The sequence below is a fragment of the Malurus melanocephalus genome, unplaced genomic scaffold (genome assembly GCF_030028575.1).
Source record: "Malurus melanocephalus ecotype Western Australia unplaced genomic scaffold, MMel_1.1 scaffold_46, whole genome shotgun sequence".
Lineage (NCBI taxonomy): Eukaryota > Metazoa > Chordata > Aves > Passeriformes > Maluridae > Malurus > Malurus melanocephalus.
In genome coordinates this window covers 1,184,122-1,202,268 of record NW_026623278.1, presented here as the reverse complement: position 1 = coordinate 1,202,268, position 18,147 = coordinate 1,184,122, and positions in this window count along the sequence as shown.

The following is an 18,147-nucleotide window of genomic DNA, read 5'->3' as shown; positions in this document are numbered from 1 at the left end:
AGTCAGTCATATCATCCTCAACACATTACAACCAAGAGAGAAGTCAGCCTGCTGTACTAAAATATATGAATAAGAATCATCTTTGAGTGGTATTTCTGAAATCAGCAACACCCATTTTTATATGAAAARTACAATGCCCCTCTTTCCAAGAAGTCTTTCACTTTCATGCCTCCAAGGAAGCTCAGGCCAGGATTTAGGCAGCCAGGGAACAGGCCAGATGCACAGACTCCAGACAGATGTTTCACCTGTGTGTGGAGCAGGCARCATGACATGTGAGATGCCTGTTAGATGCCCAAGTGTGTGAGCATGCCTAAGGAGTACAGGGGCTCACTGAGGCACCACAACATCTCCTGTCCAGAAGTTTTGTAGAGCCACCTCTGTTTTTCCCCAAATAGATCCTTTTTGTGTTTGCCTTTAATTATTTTTAATGTATGGTTTCACTTTTACCTAACTTGGATCTTGTTATGCATTGCATTGTTACAGCTACAGGACTGAATATTTCCTTGCTGTTCCTGCAGTTACTTTTGTCTTTGCAATTTTTGGAATTCATCTGAATTGTTCCTTAGAGTATGGTAATAAGTCTTTGTCTAGTTGATAGTTACTGCCCTCAAATTCAGATACTAAGGCAGCAGCTGTCCTGGAAATGACGGAAAGTTGTGTTGTGATTGCTATGTACGTATGGAATTCATAGAAYCATGGAAYKGTTTGGGTTGGAAGGRGCCCTAAAGATCATCTCGTTCCAGCCCCTCTGCCATGGGCAGGGACACCTTCCGCTAGACCAGGTTGTTTAGAGCTCTATCCATCCTGGCCCTGAACACTTCCAAGGATGGGATATCCTCAACTTGTCTGGGAAACATGTTCCAGTGTCTCACCATCCTCAYAGYAAAGAATTTCCTCYTAATATCCAATCTAAACCTAYTCTCRTYAGTTTAAAGCCATTTYCCCTYCACTCCTTGCCCTAGTTGTTATTTGGCAGATGAGRCCARCTCCCCCTGGCTACASCMTCCTTTCAGGTGGTYGTGGACACTCACACAGTCCCCATTTCTCCAGGCTAARCCATCCMAGTTCCCTCAGCTAYTCGGCACAARGCTTGTRCTCCAGACCCTTCACCAGCTTCTCACCCTTCTCTGGACCCTCTCCAGCCCCTCAGTTCTTTGGTCTCTGCTTTTGTCATCGTTCCCAGCGCGGTCTCCCAGGAGGGTCCCGGGAGAAGGGCAGGGAAGGGGCTCGCTCCGCCGCCGCTTTGCCCTSGTTACCAGGAGAGGGAGCATCCCCTGCGCATCCCCCCGGGCTTTTGTTCCACTCCTGACAGACTCGCAAAGCTCCTCCGTGAGCTCCGTAGCTGCGGGGTCGGAGGAGGGTTTCGCTCCAGACTTTCTCACACAGGCACACAAGCGGCTTTTAAGCAGTTTTCCATGGCTGTGCAGCTTTGCACCTGTGAGTCATTAGACACAGTCCTGCCACCCTCGCTCATAATCACGAGTTTCACGAAGAATTTCCCTGGAACCTGGGTGTTTCCTTCTTTGAAAAAAAAAAAGAAGAAGAAAAAAAAAAAAGTAGAATTCTTGGAATTAAAGAAGACAGGAGTAGGCTGTCCAGGGCWTGCGAAGGAGAAGTGTTACACATCTTTAGTTTCAGCAAGCGGAAGGTGATGTACTCAATTCAGGAATGAAAGAAAAAAAAAGAGAAACAGGAATGTAGCATTCATAAAATCATGGAAAAACAGTGCCCTGTAAGAGGGAATAAATAAGATTTTTCAATAAAATTATGAAGACATCTGGGTTCAAATWATGCAGCAACAAATACCTGTGCTGCTTTCTGCAGCAGCAAATGCTATGGTGTACGACTCCAATTGAACGCAGCATTACACATTGMACAGTATATTATTTTCCTTTTGGATGTGAGGGTTAAAAAGTTTTCTTTTCCAGATTTTAGCTCCAATGAAATTGCAGAGGAGACATGTCTGAAAGGGAAGCTGTTATGGCTGGCAGTACTCCCACAGGTATAGACAGGCCTGTGGTCACTCTGGTCAAGGAATGCTTCATCACACACTKCAAACTAATGTTGTGAGAGACAATAAGGACCTCTTGAACTTAGACAACTTCATGAGCCCACATTTCATGCAGTCATTGTTACCTACCGGGGGAGTAAGTTGTCTCAATGTTGCCTGTGTGCCATGTAAAAGCCTGTTTACATGGTTACCATTGCTTTTAGATTCATAATCAGTTAAATAAGCTGAAAGATGCTAGTGTTATCATGCATCTTTTATATCTTGTGACAGAGCCAATTTCATCTGCAAGCACAGACTGTGACTAGGAGTCAAGAGGAGGCAGCTCCACTCCTACTTTTGTACTTTTGGGAAGTTCCTGCCAACACTGAGAAACTGCAGGAGCAGTTCCAGCACCGTTACATGGCCACCCTCACCCAGGAGTGTTGTGTTCTCTAAAAACAGCTGTTTTTTTCACAGCAAGCCATAAAGTGGGACCACCTGATGCCCCAGGCCACTTTAGACAAGTTAGACAGCACTGCAAGGGTTGGAAATGGAGAGGTCTCCACCTCTCTGTCGAGATTTTCTGTCAATATATTCCATTGTTTTCACAGCTCTTTGGTTATGCCTCTGTACCCGGAGTTGCATCTTCAGAAACCTTGGCTGTGGGAGATCTGCCAAACTGAGAAACTGTGAGGATGTCTGCACAGCTTTTTGCAGGATGATGGACTCTGGACTGAATGAAAATAATATTGTAGGTGCCATGCCTGTAGAAATGGAAGGAACCTCAAGAAATGCCGTGAGTCAATCCCAGTGCTTAGAAACCAGAGATAAACAAAAAGCAAAGTGACTGCTCCTGAAATAGATCATCATGTAATGATTGTTTAAGGAAAGGCTTTGGATTTGCTTCACAGATTTAAAACTGGTACAGAGTTTAAGTGGTGGTCCTCACCCTGCCATTTCTGCCTGCATCTGCATCCTGTGTCCTTCTGTCTGACTTCCCAGTTTCACAGAAAGCCATGCCTAGGGATGAGAGAAGAATCCTCCTGAGTGCCAGCTGCACTTCCCYAGCAAACTGGAGGCAAAGTTCCCCATGCCAATGCCCAACTCCTCAGTGCAATGCCCTTTTCCTCTGTGGAAGACAGGACAGCAAARGCAGGGGCTGCAAACACCTTTCCTAAAACCAGCAATTGGCTTTATTTCCTGGTTTAATGCTGCTGATGGAAAGGAAAAGCAAAGCTGGGTTTTAAAAACGAGTCAGAAAACAAATGGGTTAAATGGTGCCTTAGGTCTGTGAATGCAGTGGGTGAGAGCAGAACCTGTTTATAAACTGCAGTGACTGTGCTGCCTGGAGATGACTTCATGCCTGAAGAACTCCCGTAACCTTTTTCAATYGATGCTTTTCTTTTTCTCTCACATAAATGTCACATAAGGACACACACTGCATTACACGAATGTCAGATAGCTGCCCGGYTATYGTGCTTCCTTTTATTTCCCTCTTCWCTCAAAAGTGAGACYRTCCTTTTTTTTCTGTACATAAAGAAAAATGGGATTCGATGACAAAAATCTAATCATCAATCAAGTGTTTCTTTACCAGTAAGATTTTCAGAAGAGACGATAAGCAGACACACAAGTACTGCTTTTTGCTGTGATGATCACAGAGGAATATAATGAAGATTAATCATCACTTTATCAAACTAAATCCATTTTTTCAAGCACCTCAATTAAATAACAGCTCAGATTCTGTAGAGGTGGCTGAGCTAAAGATGTGCCAAGGTGATGTGCTGGCATCTTCTCTTCCCTGGAAGGCCCTGCCTTCTCCTTGCTCACCCATGCCCGTGCCTGCCTGGCTCTTCTGCATCCCATTACAGCTGCTCCAGCCCTGTGCCCCTCCAACMTCTTTACTGTCTTTATTCCACACCCTGGGCATCCTTCTGCCACATTCCCACATCCCAGCAGTGTCCTGTTGCAGYCAGCACCTAACCCCTCTAAAGAGTCTCACAACCCCAAATATACTTTGGACCTATCAGCTRAAAGTCTGCCTTGGTTTAAGAAGATGGATTGATTCTGAAGCTCTGAATTCTCAGGCCATAAAAATCTTTCTGCACCCGTAGGACCGAACAACATTCCCATGTAGGTTTGTGGAGTTCAGATATATATTTTTTGGGGGGGGATCTCTATTCACCCATCACTAGAGGAGGAGAAAGGCTCTTGCCTGCCCTTTGCCAGTATCCCTCTCCAGGCATCTGCTGTCACCCTGTCAGGGCAGGGGACCAGAGGGAAGCCTGAGTGGCTCTTCCTGTGCTCTTCCCACCAAAGCACATCAGATGCCCTCCTGAAATAAGTATCTTACTTCTATTTGTGGGATATTTTGGTGTGCTTGCCCCTGCTTTGCTCTGGAATGATTTCTCAAGCAAGAGCTCACCCTGGAAGTATTTAGAGATTTGCCTAAATGAAAATGAACTTTAAAAGGGCAGATTTTGGCTCTAATATTTTTACATGTAATAGATCATTTAATTAATTCACATTTCTCTCTCTGTCTCTGATCATATACTACAATAGAACACTTGAAAATTAAAARGTATAAGGTGCTCTGGTGGATTTCTAGGCCTCCTGACACGGCCATTTTCAAGATAATATTAAGAGACAATAGAAAGCGTAATCATTAACTACCTGGTGGTGATGTCAGACCTTCTGTTCTCTTGGGTTAATGTATGATTCAATCAACACAAATGGAGGTCTTCAACATGCCCTTTTATTGGGATTAAACTCTGGTTACATTTTGACATCCAGAAAGACTTCAAACAAACCCAGTRATCTATATRCATAGYATGGTAATTGCGATAAACTGAAATSGAAAAAGATACTGATAATTATATGTGGTGAAAAAGGCTAATGCTGATCACCTGATAGTTATTTATTGTTAGTTATTTTATTAGTTTTATTGCTGTTAATCAGTGAAATTGTGCARTGCTAATAACAAAGCCCCTCCTGGCTTAAATCTTACCTATGCCTTATCTTAAGATACACAGAGAAAGYAAAAATGAAATGTATAGTGTTTTACATTGCAAATGTAGCACAGCTGGCTGGCATTTTTGGCATGATATATATGTGCGGATACAGCACAAACCAGCCAAAATCAGCACAAAGCCCAGGGTTGCATGCATTGCAGACAAACAATGAACCATCACTTTATGCTGTGACTCCAAGGCCCCTGAAAATTACTGTGTTTTAACCCACAGTTTCCTCCCTTTAGCCACCCTTTTGTATAATATGCTCGATTAAATGGGCACTGGTTTCTATTACCAGCGCTCCAGAAAGCAACAGAAAAGCTACACTGTGCGCAGATTCTCTTTGTTTTACTGCTATTTTTTATTTATATCAAAATATGGTCCATGCCTGAGCACCAAAATACGGTGCTGGAGCTCTGCAACCAGCAAGCCTGCCCAGAGCTCCCTCRTCACTGACCTGCTGGACCCCACCACAGGCTGGGAAAGCCTCGCACTCCACTCTGCTCCTGTGGCTCATTGTGGTACAGACAATTGCCAATGGGACTTAAAGGAAGAGCATCCATGCATTTTCCTGGGTTAGTTATGGCAGATGACAAGCTATGGTCACTTTTGACAAGGATCAGAGGTGAAGCAGTGACCCGGAGTCTAAAGGTAATGCACCCTATTACCACCCCACATCTGACCGCTGCCTTGTGAGCGAGGGGAAAGCAGATGTCTCATTAGCTGCCACCCTTAAGTGGCTTTTGTCATCATGTCAACTTTGAAGTGACACACACTGGGCAGGGACACACACACACACACACACCCCAATGGACAAATGAACTGCCTGGCAGCTTCAATACAGCAAGGAAAGACACTAGTATTTAGAAAAAGCAAAATGCAAAAAATGCATAGAAATATTTTTTCAGCTTTGTGAACAGTGAGGGGGTAAGACTTGGACTCAGTTATCACAAAATACTGGGATGCTTAACAATGCATGGCACTTCCACTAAGGGTGGACTAAAGGAAGCAAGCTGCAGAAAAATCTGGGGCAATGTTCAACACCCACAGATTTATAAATCGTACAGTTAGTGTAAAGCCTATGACAAGTAACGTCTCCTCTCTCCTAAAATTCAATCCAAATGTGCATGTCCCTGCAGATGTCTCACTTGTCTGCATAAAAAATATTCTTCGTATCACTGAAAATCACTCATTTAAACCAAGGGAATAATTTACTGGGGCTGAGATACCTTTCTTTTCTGCCAATAAGAAGGAAAGCAGGTGAAGCAGAAGCTGGCACCAAGCTGGTCTCAGGCTCTCCTGGTGCCRTGTGTGTTCCAAAGCTGGAGAGACACGCCCAGCTCAGGCAGAGCAGCCAAGGCACGCACAACAAGGGCTGGGAGTTCCCTTACAGGGCTGGACAAGCTGCAAGATGAGAACAACACAGCACGAGCTGAGCCTTCAGCAGCAGGGTGCAGGCCCATGGGGTCTGGCCATAGTGGGCAGAGCCAGGTCCATTTGGCAGCACCAGCCAGGCTTGGAGTCCAGATGGGGAGATCTGGACACCTCCTCTGGCCTCTGCCAAATCTTTTCACCTGTAGAAGATGCTGTGCTCATCCATGGTGTTGTGGATGATGCTGAGGTTCCCAGTTGTTGAGCCAGTTGCTCTTCTGGCTCCACAGAGGGAGTGGCTGTGTGTGCTCTAGGAGAAAAAACTAGCAGCAAGGAAGGAAATTAATGATGGAGTTGCACTGGGATCTGAATTAACTCTGCCCTACTCTGGTAGAAGTGCAAAGCAGGAGGCAGAGCAGCCCCGTGTTGAYATCAGACTGGGAGGCCCTGCCAACAGAGCGAGGGCTGGAATATTATGTGAAGGCATCATGCATGAGCACGAGGACCAGTGGGGGAGAAATGGCAATTCATCTGACAGCAAAGGGATAGTCTCCGTGATCTGGGATTAATCATGGAAATGTCTTTGAGTTCATCMGCTGTGAATGACAGAGGAGGAGTATGTCTTGGTTTTATTGGTCACAAGGTGACAATGAGCCACYGAGATGTGTTGGCTGTGAAGATAAAAAAAGGTGACTACAAAATCTATTAGGCAGGGTACTTCCTACAGAGAGCAAAGCTTATTAATGCTGTCACAGGAATCTCTGGGGAGATCTCATCCCTGCTCCTTACACCAGTCACTCTCAGCCAGGAAAGACATGGCCAGCCCCGAGTAGAGTTGAAGGTGATGGCTGGGGGCAATCCCTCTCCCATGAGGGAATATGCTCAAGAGTAATTAGCYCAGCAGAAGACTGTAGAGCTTATATTATTGCTCTTCATAAGTAATTCAGAAGAGTTAGTAGCAGGAAGAGAAATGGGCCATTTAAGTTAAACTAAAGAGCAGTTTTGGCACAAGAACGAGTGGCGTGAGAGGCTGTGGGGATCCCACCGTGCCAGCAAGGGAGCTGAAGRAAGTGAGAAATACCATTAACCTTCCTGACTGTCCTTGGCTGAGTAAAGCCCAGCAGCAGGGGACCTGGTGAGCTTTAAAAGGGGACTAAGAGGTTAATAACAAGTTTTTTGGAAGAGAGAGCTCAGTTCTGGATGCCTAGGAGCTTTGGGCTGGGATTATTAGTGGGTAATACAAGCTGATGTTTGCTTTTCTAATRAGATTCAGCAATTCTGAAATGCTGAGAAGTTTGGAGTGCTGCAAAGGGCGAAACTCAGTTTGGTCTGTGCTGAAAAATGAGGTTATAAAGCTGAAGCAGGAGCTGCCAGCAAGCACAGAACCTTCTTATTTGGATCTGTGTCTTCTGCCCCTGCACATGGTGAGTGAGTGTTTGAGAGCATGGGAGAGCATTGAGTATGTATGATGTTTGGGTATATCTGTTGAGATCAAGGAGGAAAAGTTCTTTATTCACATTTTCAAGTTTAAAGTCACTGTGGCCAAAGTGTGCTTGAGCTGTTGGCAGCCTCAGGCATGTACAGGCTGAAATTCTTTCATCTTCCTTGTCAGAAACCACATGGACAGACACTTCACTGGAAGAGCCAAAACTCYGCTGTGCAGTAGAACAGAGGACAACACACACTCTGCACATCTGTGTGCTCTCCACAGATGTGCACATTTCCAGCCTCCAGCAGGGCCATTCCTTTTCCCTCWTATGCTGGCAAAGTCAATGAAGAAGTCTCCATCAGCACCAAGTTGAGGTGTGTTAATGGTGGGGAGTTTTGTACCTCTCTACACCTTTGGTATCTGAAACTGTGAAATTGTTAAAAGGTGTGCCCAGGTGTCCCCGTGCCCATTTTGATTGATACTCCAATACGTTTGGAATGTCTTCTTAGCTGCTTTTGGAGGTGCCCAAGGCAATACCTRTACTTATGGAAGTGCCCTCCAGGCATGTGCCACAGAACAAGCATCAAATATGATGGTTTTTTTTTCAAGCTCTCCACCATTGCACACAAAATACCCTTCAGGATGATAAAGATTGCTTATCCAAAACCCACACAGCTCCCTTGAGCTGCCAAAAGCCTCTGTGGCAGAAGGAAAGCTGTTCTTTCTACCAACAGCATGGGCCCCATGTTGCAGTGCAAAGCTGTTTTTCAAAAGTTCAGTGTTTGCTGTTGTGGAGGTATTGCAAGACACACAGAGACAGCTTTTCTTTATGTTCCTGGAGAGATTCCTTTTGCCTTTGCATGGTCTGAGAAAGTTCAGGTCCACTGAGAGGATCTGCTGTTCCCTGCAATGACTGCATTATGGCTCATATGACTCTGTGTGGGAAGTAGAGATCCCAAGTAGCAAATGCTAYCTCAGTAAAAAACAAAYAAATCAGATACATCCTGGTAACAAWCCCCCACTGCCCTTGTCAGACATTCATTTTTACAGAAGAAAATCAAAAGTCGAAGAGCAAGACGAAATATAAAACCTTGTGGCATTAAATCAGAGAAGGCAGTAACCATCCTGGCATCTCTGGCTGCCTTCTGAAAGCAAATACTCGCCCTTGCTTAACACTGCCAGCCTGAATGTAAGGTGTCAGCACTGAAGATTAGCTTGGTATGTTGGCACAGAAAATGTTCTGACACAGGAAGGCAGGGTGGGAGAGTGACAGCAGGTGATCAAGGACAATCCGCCCTAGTGCGTGMGCATTAAAGGCTGACGGAGAAGCATGGACTTGGTAGGGCGGGGGAGGAAGGAGTTTGAAGAAACACTGATTGAGGTCAAGAAGATTTTCCTTTCAAAAGGAGGGGGACAGAGGAACATTAAACAGGTAATGAGAAAGTAAATGGAGGAAAGCTACTGCACAGTACAGCTGCATGATAATCAGGAGAGGTTATACATGTATTCCCTAGCTATTCACASTGATCAGCCCAGGGACCTGGATCATGATGATACCTGAGCATACAACAATAAAAGGAGATTTCCCAGGTGATTGTAGGCAGGATCCAACATGAACTACCTGCAGCTCTGTGGCTATGCTGCAAGACAAGGCTGCACTATTCCAAATAAAAGGCATCCCCTGGACCCTGTCTGCCTCTGTTCCTTTGGAAGCTGAGGGAATGCATTTAAGGAGTATAAACCTGTGAAAATCAAGGTCTATAGAGCTCTCCTTTTCATGGACAAATAACTTCCACTGAGATCAGTAGGACCCTCTCATAAGTGGTCTGAATTAAAAACCTTTAAAAAAGGAGAGAGTTCACACTCCTTCTGTTTGCTTCAGCTACACTTTGTYCTCCATTATTTCTGAGTTAAGAAAACAAGATCTCTGTTACTTCGKGTCTGGAGAGAAGTGATATTTCTATTAGTTTCAAAAAACTGCATCGGTTTTTGAAATAAATAAAGCCCCCTGAACCTTGTAAGCTATACTTCATAATTACTACCTTTTGGATTAGGCAGGACTAAGACACACTTGATAAAGCCATCATTTGTGTAAGAAACCTCCCAGCGCTTCATTGTGAAAGTAGGCTGCCCTAGAATATGTGTCTGCATCCTCTCATCTGCACCATCATACTACAGCAGAGCCTGGCAAATTAAATTACCAGAGTGTCCTGTTTTCTCCCAAAGAGAAGAGAAATTTGTTTGCCTCTTGCCCTGGGCTTTCTCATGWTGTTCAGAAAGCTCCTGTGCACCAGCACAGGGTGAGAGTGCTGTGAAAGCAGGCCAGCTGCCAGGAAAGCTGCCTCCAGCTCTGCTGCTCTCATTCCRGAGCTGTCAGCTCCTCTCTTCCAGGGGAGCAGAGCTGTCGGGGGCAGCCGGAGCCGCAGCACTCCGCTGCCCTCGTGTAATTACAGCAATCCCGCTCGCAGGCTGTAGGAATCCCTTATTAAAGGCTTTTCCTGCTGCTGTGTAACGCTTTAAAGCCGCGCCTTTCCGAGGCATCGGCGCTGGCTCGGCTGGATCAATCGCTGCTGCTGTTAGCGGTGCAGGTGGAAGGGTGGGAAAGAGCCTGAAGCTGATCCAGAAGAAGGCCTGCATTGATAGAGCTTTTCCTGTCTATGTGATGTGGGAATTGTCAGGATGCCAGCAATTCTGCTCCTTTTGAACATCTTCTAGCAAAGAGACTTTTGCTTTCTGTTCCAGTTGAAATGCTTCCACTGGTTTCTCTTGGTTCCACCTGAAAAATAGGCTTTAGATCAGAGCCTTTGGGCAATTTATTCTCTGAACATGYTGCTGATCTCTGGGGCCACAGCTCACCAGCAGAAACCCAAGGAAGGTTCCAGTGGAATGTTACCTGTGAAAGATGAACTGGACCTGAAAATAGATCTCAGCTTCAAATACCATAATTAACTGAAATTGTTTAACTTCCTGGACAGATACTCTTGGATGGTCAAGAAAAAGCTGTGTGGGAGGCAYGAGCCAGGGCTTTCTGAGCCCTCAGAACCTTCCTCAGTTCTTCACCTTCTGCTCTTTAGTAGACCCTTGTCCAGCTGATGCCACCTGGCCATGCCCCTAAAATGACTCCAATCATGCGGTTCAAACTGGGAATACCTGTATTTTCACAGCAGGGCCTCACTCACTGCCTATCAGGCAGTGGGTGCAGATTAGAACAAACTCAACAATGGCCCCACATCTCCTGGAGATTGTCCAAGACTGAAAACTCCTCACAGGATTAGCTGAACGCTCTTCACAGTTTCTTTTCATTATTGTAACAGAATATCATGACCACACTGGAGGATCTGCTCCATGTACTGTACAGAGCCCTATGGGAGACTATGTCTCAAACATAAAATCAGTCTGAAAACATTTCTGGTTAATACAATTATGCTTCAAAGAATGCTAAACTATTTTTTGTGCATTAGTTTAGAAAAAAATTAATCCAACTATAAAATTATATGTCCTGCCTTGAAGRAAGGAATCACTGATTAACTTTTAGAATATATAAACCCCTGCCAGTTTCTGATAAGAGTCACCATACTTCACACAGAAATCACTGCTGAAAATCAGAAGACCAAATTACTTTCCCATGTAGAGGTAATAAGTGCATTTCATGACGGGCAGAAAAGCCTGTTAGGACATTTCTGGTTCTGGGAATTTGCAGGCTAAGGAATTAGCAGAGACATAAAATGAAGACTGTTGTATAGGATAAAAAACTTCAGTTGCTTTTACCARTATGCAATGTGATGGACTCAGCAACCACTTTACTTGGGTCTGTTTTTTGACTGGGATTGGATTCCCTGTAGGTTAAAGCTGTTTTCACTGCATCAACTTTATCAATTGGCTTGGAGGGTGTTTTTTTTCAGAACAAGAAATTTGCATTTAGATGGTCCAAGGTTGTGTAGCTACTTCAACCTTGACATCCAGCGTGGCAGGCTGGAGCTGTGCAGAACAGCAGGGATGTACCAGAGACTGCTYTGTGTCCTACCCTATCCCTTCTGCTCATACAGGAAGAAGTCAGGAGCTCCTTTCTAACCCAGGAAACACTTGACTGATGAAGTGAGCACCAAGCCCTTGTCCAAGAAAGCTGTATAGGGTGGCRTTTCCTCTCCTTTGCAGTAAGCATAGACCAGGAGATTACAGTGCATTCTGCTGCAGGAACAGTATTTAACTTGTAAGTTTATTGCACAGAACAGAATAATTATTAACTGGTTTCTTTTAGTATCCTACAAGTCTCTGCAGCCAGGTGTCAAGATATTCTGTGGGCAGAACCTGAGTGGWTCCCTTCACCCCCATGGGATTTAGCCTCAGGCTCCAGTCTTGCCAGTAAACACAAGGGACTGCCACACTTAAGAAGTCATGGGACAGCTTATATAGCCACAACTATGGATGAACACACAGCTTTGCAGCATCTGGGTCTTCTTTTTTGCCCCTTTCTTTCCACTTGCTGTTTCACTGGAACTTTTTATGTGTGGGGCAGGCTGCTTTTCCTCACTGTGTTTAGATGAGACCCCTGAGATAAACCTGAGTGTGGGAGTGCGGTGACTTCAAATCTGCTCTGTGCAAACACAGGGACTGTTTAGCTTTCCATGARGGATTKGGATCTCTTTTACTTTGCCCCAGCRTTGTTGTTCACCTTCTGAGAAAGCAGTGCTCTCCTTTAATGTCTGGCTTTTACCAGGGAAACCATTGATCTAACCGGAAGCTCAGATATATCAGATATTGATCAGAATCCCATTCACTGAAGACAAGGGGCTTTTGATCAATTGTTTTGGGAATTTTACCTGGAATTCAGTACAGATATGGTCTCTGAAGGCAAAGATTTTCACTGAGTTTTATCATTAAGTATAAACAGCCTTTGACTATAATTGTCATGTCTTTTCCATACATGGACAAGATTTCTAAGTAAGTGTAGGTTATTAAAATCAGATGCCAGCAATGATTATGCTGCTGGTTACTTTCTTTCTTGATTACAGCATATTGCCTTTTTTTCTCTTCACTCCTCAAAGGGATTTAGTAGTAATAGAGGCCCTTTTGTACTRAAATGGTAAATTACTCTGTCATCTGTTGTTCACTTATTAATGTTGTTAATTATCTTCGGCATATTTTTCTTTTTTTGCTTGGTGCCTATACACTTCATTTTGCAATTTGCTTGCAAAGTTAKCAAACTACAGTTTTAATTTTTGAGTTGAAAAATAGAAATCCGACTTCTGAAAGTAAAAAATGAAGGATTWAAAAGTTTATTTGATATTTAGAGCTAATAAAGTCAAGAGACTGGAGAATAATTATAGCTCTTAAAATCAGGCTTTAAATTTTCTTCATTGAGTTGGAAGAGGTGTTACAGAGAATTCCTTGATTTTCAATGCATGTTTGTGATGCACATTGTTAAAATGCAGCTAAATGTAAGTTACTGTACCCAGGGGCAAGGAATAGGGTTCATAGCTACACAATGGAGTCACATCTTAGGAAACAGCAGCATGCCAGAAGAGATGAGGGTTCTAAGAAATARGCAAGGTAGCAGGGGCTCCCAGTGCTCTCCCTTGGTGATGGGCACTGTGAATGAACTGCCAGCCTAAAAGGAGAAGGGATTTTACCATTAAATGGGGTGTTGTGGCCACCATTATTGAAATAGTACCTGTCATTCTCCTGCCAGYCAGTACTTTAAAAATGAAAATGAAGGAAACAAACAGGAGAAGTCCAGAACTGAAAAGGACAAAGATGGAGCCTGGAGAAATGTTTTGAAAGCTGGAGGAAATGCCTGGCAGTGACAGACTTCGAGAACTCCATCTGCTTAGCTTAGCAAAGACAAGACTGAGAAGTGACTTGGTGTCACTGAAAAGAGACACCTTCACAGAGAAGGAACACTAACCTGAAAGGATTTAACCTAGCTGAGAAGGCAGGAGAAGGAATGAGGCTGGTGGAACATAGGAAGCCAAAGACCGGTAAAACGATAATCAGGCATGCTTTTAATGTTGCAGAAAATTGTTGGAAGAAAGAGCTTAGGGGCAGAGCTGATTCCTCATCTCTGTGTGTCTTTAGTCTTGCCTAGAAGATAAGATTCAGTTAAGCTTCCTTAATTTAGTGCAGTACAGCCTCACTGGACAACAGTCCTCTGTCCTACCAGGGGTCAGCCTACAAAACCACCTTTCTGATGCTAAACCTCATGACACAAACAAAGTGCTGCTTAAAGTGGGAGTCCCATAGTTTGAGGTCTCTTTTAAAATGTCATACTRTCTCAAGCAGCAGTGAAAGGAAATACTTTTTTCTTATTCTATTATTTTTCGTCTTTTCCACTTCTAAAATAGTGGATAATATCACAAGTTTCAAGTCTTGATGCTTAGGTCTAGTGTAATTTGAGATTCTTGGACAAATGGCTGAAATATCAAGATGATAAAAGGATACTTCTGCCTTGGGTAAAAGGCCAAAATACAACCTCCCCCCCGGCCCCATTTGCAGTAATATAAATCTGTGTGCATCTCTATCTGGGGTGGAGAAGAGGAACGACTGGAATATTTGCTTCCTGAGGTCTTAAGCTGAATATCAGCAGGTTGTCACAGGGAGAAGAGACACACCAATCTGTCTGTATGTCAGGCAATGATTTCAATCCATAAGAATAATCACAGGAATGGGGTAAACTACCACTGAAACTGATTCTCTCACCACTTTATTCCTAGGGAATACAGTTGTTTTACAAAGCCTTTCTAAAAAAACTTTATKTAGCATTAATTACCTACTACAACTGCTGTCTGAGACCATTGTTTCTCAGAGAACTGTGACTCTGAGATCTCTCATCAGAGAATTGTCACGACAGAGACTTGATGTGCTAGACTAGTCAATGAAGTATTCTTGGCTGYTTACTCTGCTCTCAAGTGCTGGTCTCATTTGAGTCTTAGCTAACTGAAGAGCTAAGAGCTATGAAGGTATTTTCCATTCCACTCTGATAACGTGGTATTGAGAAGGAATATTCCCCAGGGAGAGGTGGAATCTGACTACAGTTCATGGGTGGGCATTTCTTGCTTTTGGTTTATTGCAGGTAGGAGTTCCTGCCTACACTCCAATCAAGCATGCAGAAACTGTGGCATAGTAGGATATTCTTGTAGAAAATGCTATTGCTTTTGAGTTCATGTAAAAAGGCTTCTATGATAAGAGATACGCTAAAAAGAGTGTTACTGAGCTACTGTATTAAAAAAAAAGCTGGCTCTGGAGTCATCCTTGAACAGGTTGTGATATTGTCTGTATTTTTTTTTAGCCAGAATTTTGTGCATGCAGTCAGTGACTTTGCTAGTGAGCCAGGTGATGTTCCTGGGCTTCACAAGTATACGCTGATCAGATGCCCTGCAGAACATTTTTTTTCCCTTGCTTTCTCCTGTGCACATGGTTTTTAAACTAACTCAGGAAGTRGAAAAGATGCATAAAATTTCTCACTGACTTTATGTGTGTGGTTTAAAACTGTGGACATTTTAATAGTAATGTGTGATTTAAAAGTTTCTTTGATCACCACCTTGAAGCTTGAGCCTGTGGATACCAATGCTGATTTGGGATGCTCGTAGCTTTATGAGGAGGAGTTTCTCCTGACATGTTAACCTGTGGACACCAGAAAAAAGCGAGGTCTAGCAGACAGGCATTGCAAGGTGCTTAACAGTAGTTTGAAAACCTAAGAGAAAAATCCGTTCGTCCTTGTTTGTTAATTAGTTTAATTGCATTTGCTTCATAAAATGCGGTCCTTACAATTTTAGTGCAGGCAACTTGCATCAGTTTAGATGCCTTGGGGAAGTGTTTTTCAATGGCCCAAATTTATCTTAGCACACAGCTGGAGGTGTTTGCAACTTTCTGAGTAAACTGCCCATGTCTTGTGCGTGCATGAGGTTTCTGAGCTGCACAATGAGAGTCTTGTACTGAGCAYGAGGCAAAGGGTGGTTGCTGTGAAACATGTGGCTGAGGCCAGTTCAACAGCCAAGATGTTTCTGGTAAGGCCTTAAATACTTGTTGGCYATTAGGAAGTTGGATTTTATGGTTAGCTCCCTAATTTTGTTTTATTGCATTAGGAAAGATTAAAAAGTTGTTATGAATAATTAGACCTATTTTATGGCATTCATAAAAATCTAAATTAATCACACTTTAAACCTCCAAGACTCACATTTGCGGTAACAGGTAATCCTGGGTTCAAGGTTCTGAAGGAGAATCCTAGACATGTAAATATTTTCAAAACAGATATGAATACTGCAGCTGAAAAGCAAGTTCATGATTGGAGTGCTCTGGATGCTAGTTCTATCTCTGATGGATTAGTAAAAGGACTGGAGAGATTACTTCTATTAATATTTCAGTACTTCAGTAACACTCATTTCCCTGCCTGTAAAATGACCTCTCAGGCTGTTATTCAAATCAAGGTCCAGAATTTGGGAGGTYAACAGGGACATTTGCAAAATGTGTTACAGTTTACAGGCAGCATCCATCCCCTCCTCCTCCATTAGACAAAACAGGAACCACTTCAGTATCCCTAACACCCAGTAGGAACCCAGTGGGTTCAGCTCCAGAAAGGTTTGAATAATTCAGTGCCATTTGCTGTGTGAACATAAACTGTGACTCTGGAAGGTCTGATCCATCAGCAGCCTTGACTGTTCCTCCTCTTCCCCTCACAAAATTGCTGTGTTTGGATCAACTTGCTGCATTTCATAATGAGAGTGAAAGCAGCCAGGCAGCATGAGGTGAACCTCTGTGGCCAGTGGTATTTTATTAGTTTCTGTTCACCAAATATAGTTTTCAGCAAATTGCCCTCTTCTACKGGTTTCCTGGAGATACTGTAGGTATATGTGACATGCATGAGAGTATTTCAGAAGTTGAAATCACATTGCTAGGCTTTTTATTAAAYTAATTTGTGTTTTGCCCATGACAAACGCATGCTTTTCTCACTTCAGAGAAGACTGCTTGCAGTGTGTGCAGCCAGAGACATTGCTAACAAAACCCAAGTCACCACCCCGCAAAGAGCAGTGACAAACTCACCAGGACATGGTCTCAGTGAATTGAAGAACAATGAATTTATTTCTCACTTGTTCACTGGAATTGYATAGGTTTTGTTGCACAATCAGCACTGACAGGGGTGTTGCTGAGGTTTGAAACCTTCTCTTTCAAACAGAGGCTGCTCTTTTCATTAAGAAAGAAAATACCTGGCACAGGAGCCATCAGTGCAAAGAAGGTTTGGGAATGAGCAGTCCCTCAGGTCACCTCATTGCTGGGTTTGGTGCTGGCATCCACATGGCAGCACCTGCTTCTCAAGCTGATCTAGTGTGGGCCAGCCTGGCTTTTCTATGTGGCATTTTTTCTATCCTGTGCAAGCTGCTGGGACACTTAAAATACCAAATAAGGGGTTCTGAAAGGAAGAAAATATTAAGGAGAATGCTATTTCCACACTTAGCAAACATGGGTTTGACTCCCTCTACTCYACATCCACATGCATGTAGAAAGAGAGGGAGAAAACTATGAGGAAAAAAAGCACCATTAAGACCACAAGAACCATCTGCACTTRGACATGTTATGCATGTGCACGCCAACTTTTTGTATATACATTTGGAGGAAGGATTTTAGGGAATGTGCAGCCGTGGGCAGCAAGGGCCTGAGAARCATTTGTGATAGCTGGTTTTCATTCAGTGCTTGCCTTTGGGTTTGTGAATGTATCTGGCCAAGACCRCTGCCCTCTTGCCATGCTCTCTTAATAGCCAACACTAAAACCAGATTCGGATGCTGACCGATGTTTTACTTTTTTTAAAAAATAAAATACAAATCCCTTCTCACACTGAAAGTTATCTTGTTTAGGRGATAGTTGTGAAATCCTACTTTAACTTTTCTTTCCTTTTTAATTTTCAGAAAACCTTTAAGTTGAGTCTGCARGACAAGGCCAGTGTTGTTTCCCTGCTGTGGAGCACCCTCACCTATGAAGGCAGCTTATGGCTTTATCATTTAAAGCAAACCTTTTTTGTTCATTGACCTTGGGTGTAAAATCAAACCCTACYGATTTTACATAGGTGTTTACTGACAGTCCTGTGACCAAAAGAGTCAGAAAACACTACTTTTCAATATGGAAAAAAATCCAAGTAAATCACAGAACACACAAAAATCTAAAAGCATTAAAGGCCTCATGTAGGAAATAGTCCACAAAATCTTGCYTGATACAAGCAGCTTTTCCAAAATTATCCTTTTAAGGAGATAGAAAACATTTACAACTTTTTTTTTTCCTAGATGACCTTGTGGTCCTTGCTGCCTGTGGGAAACATGCAAGGTTAAGAAGACCTCATTACTGAGACAGARGCATTTACTAG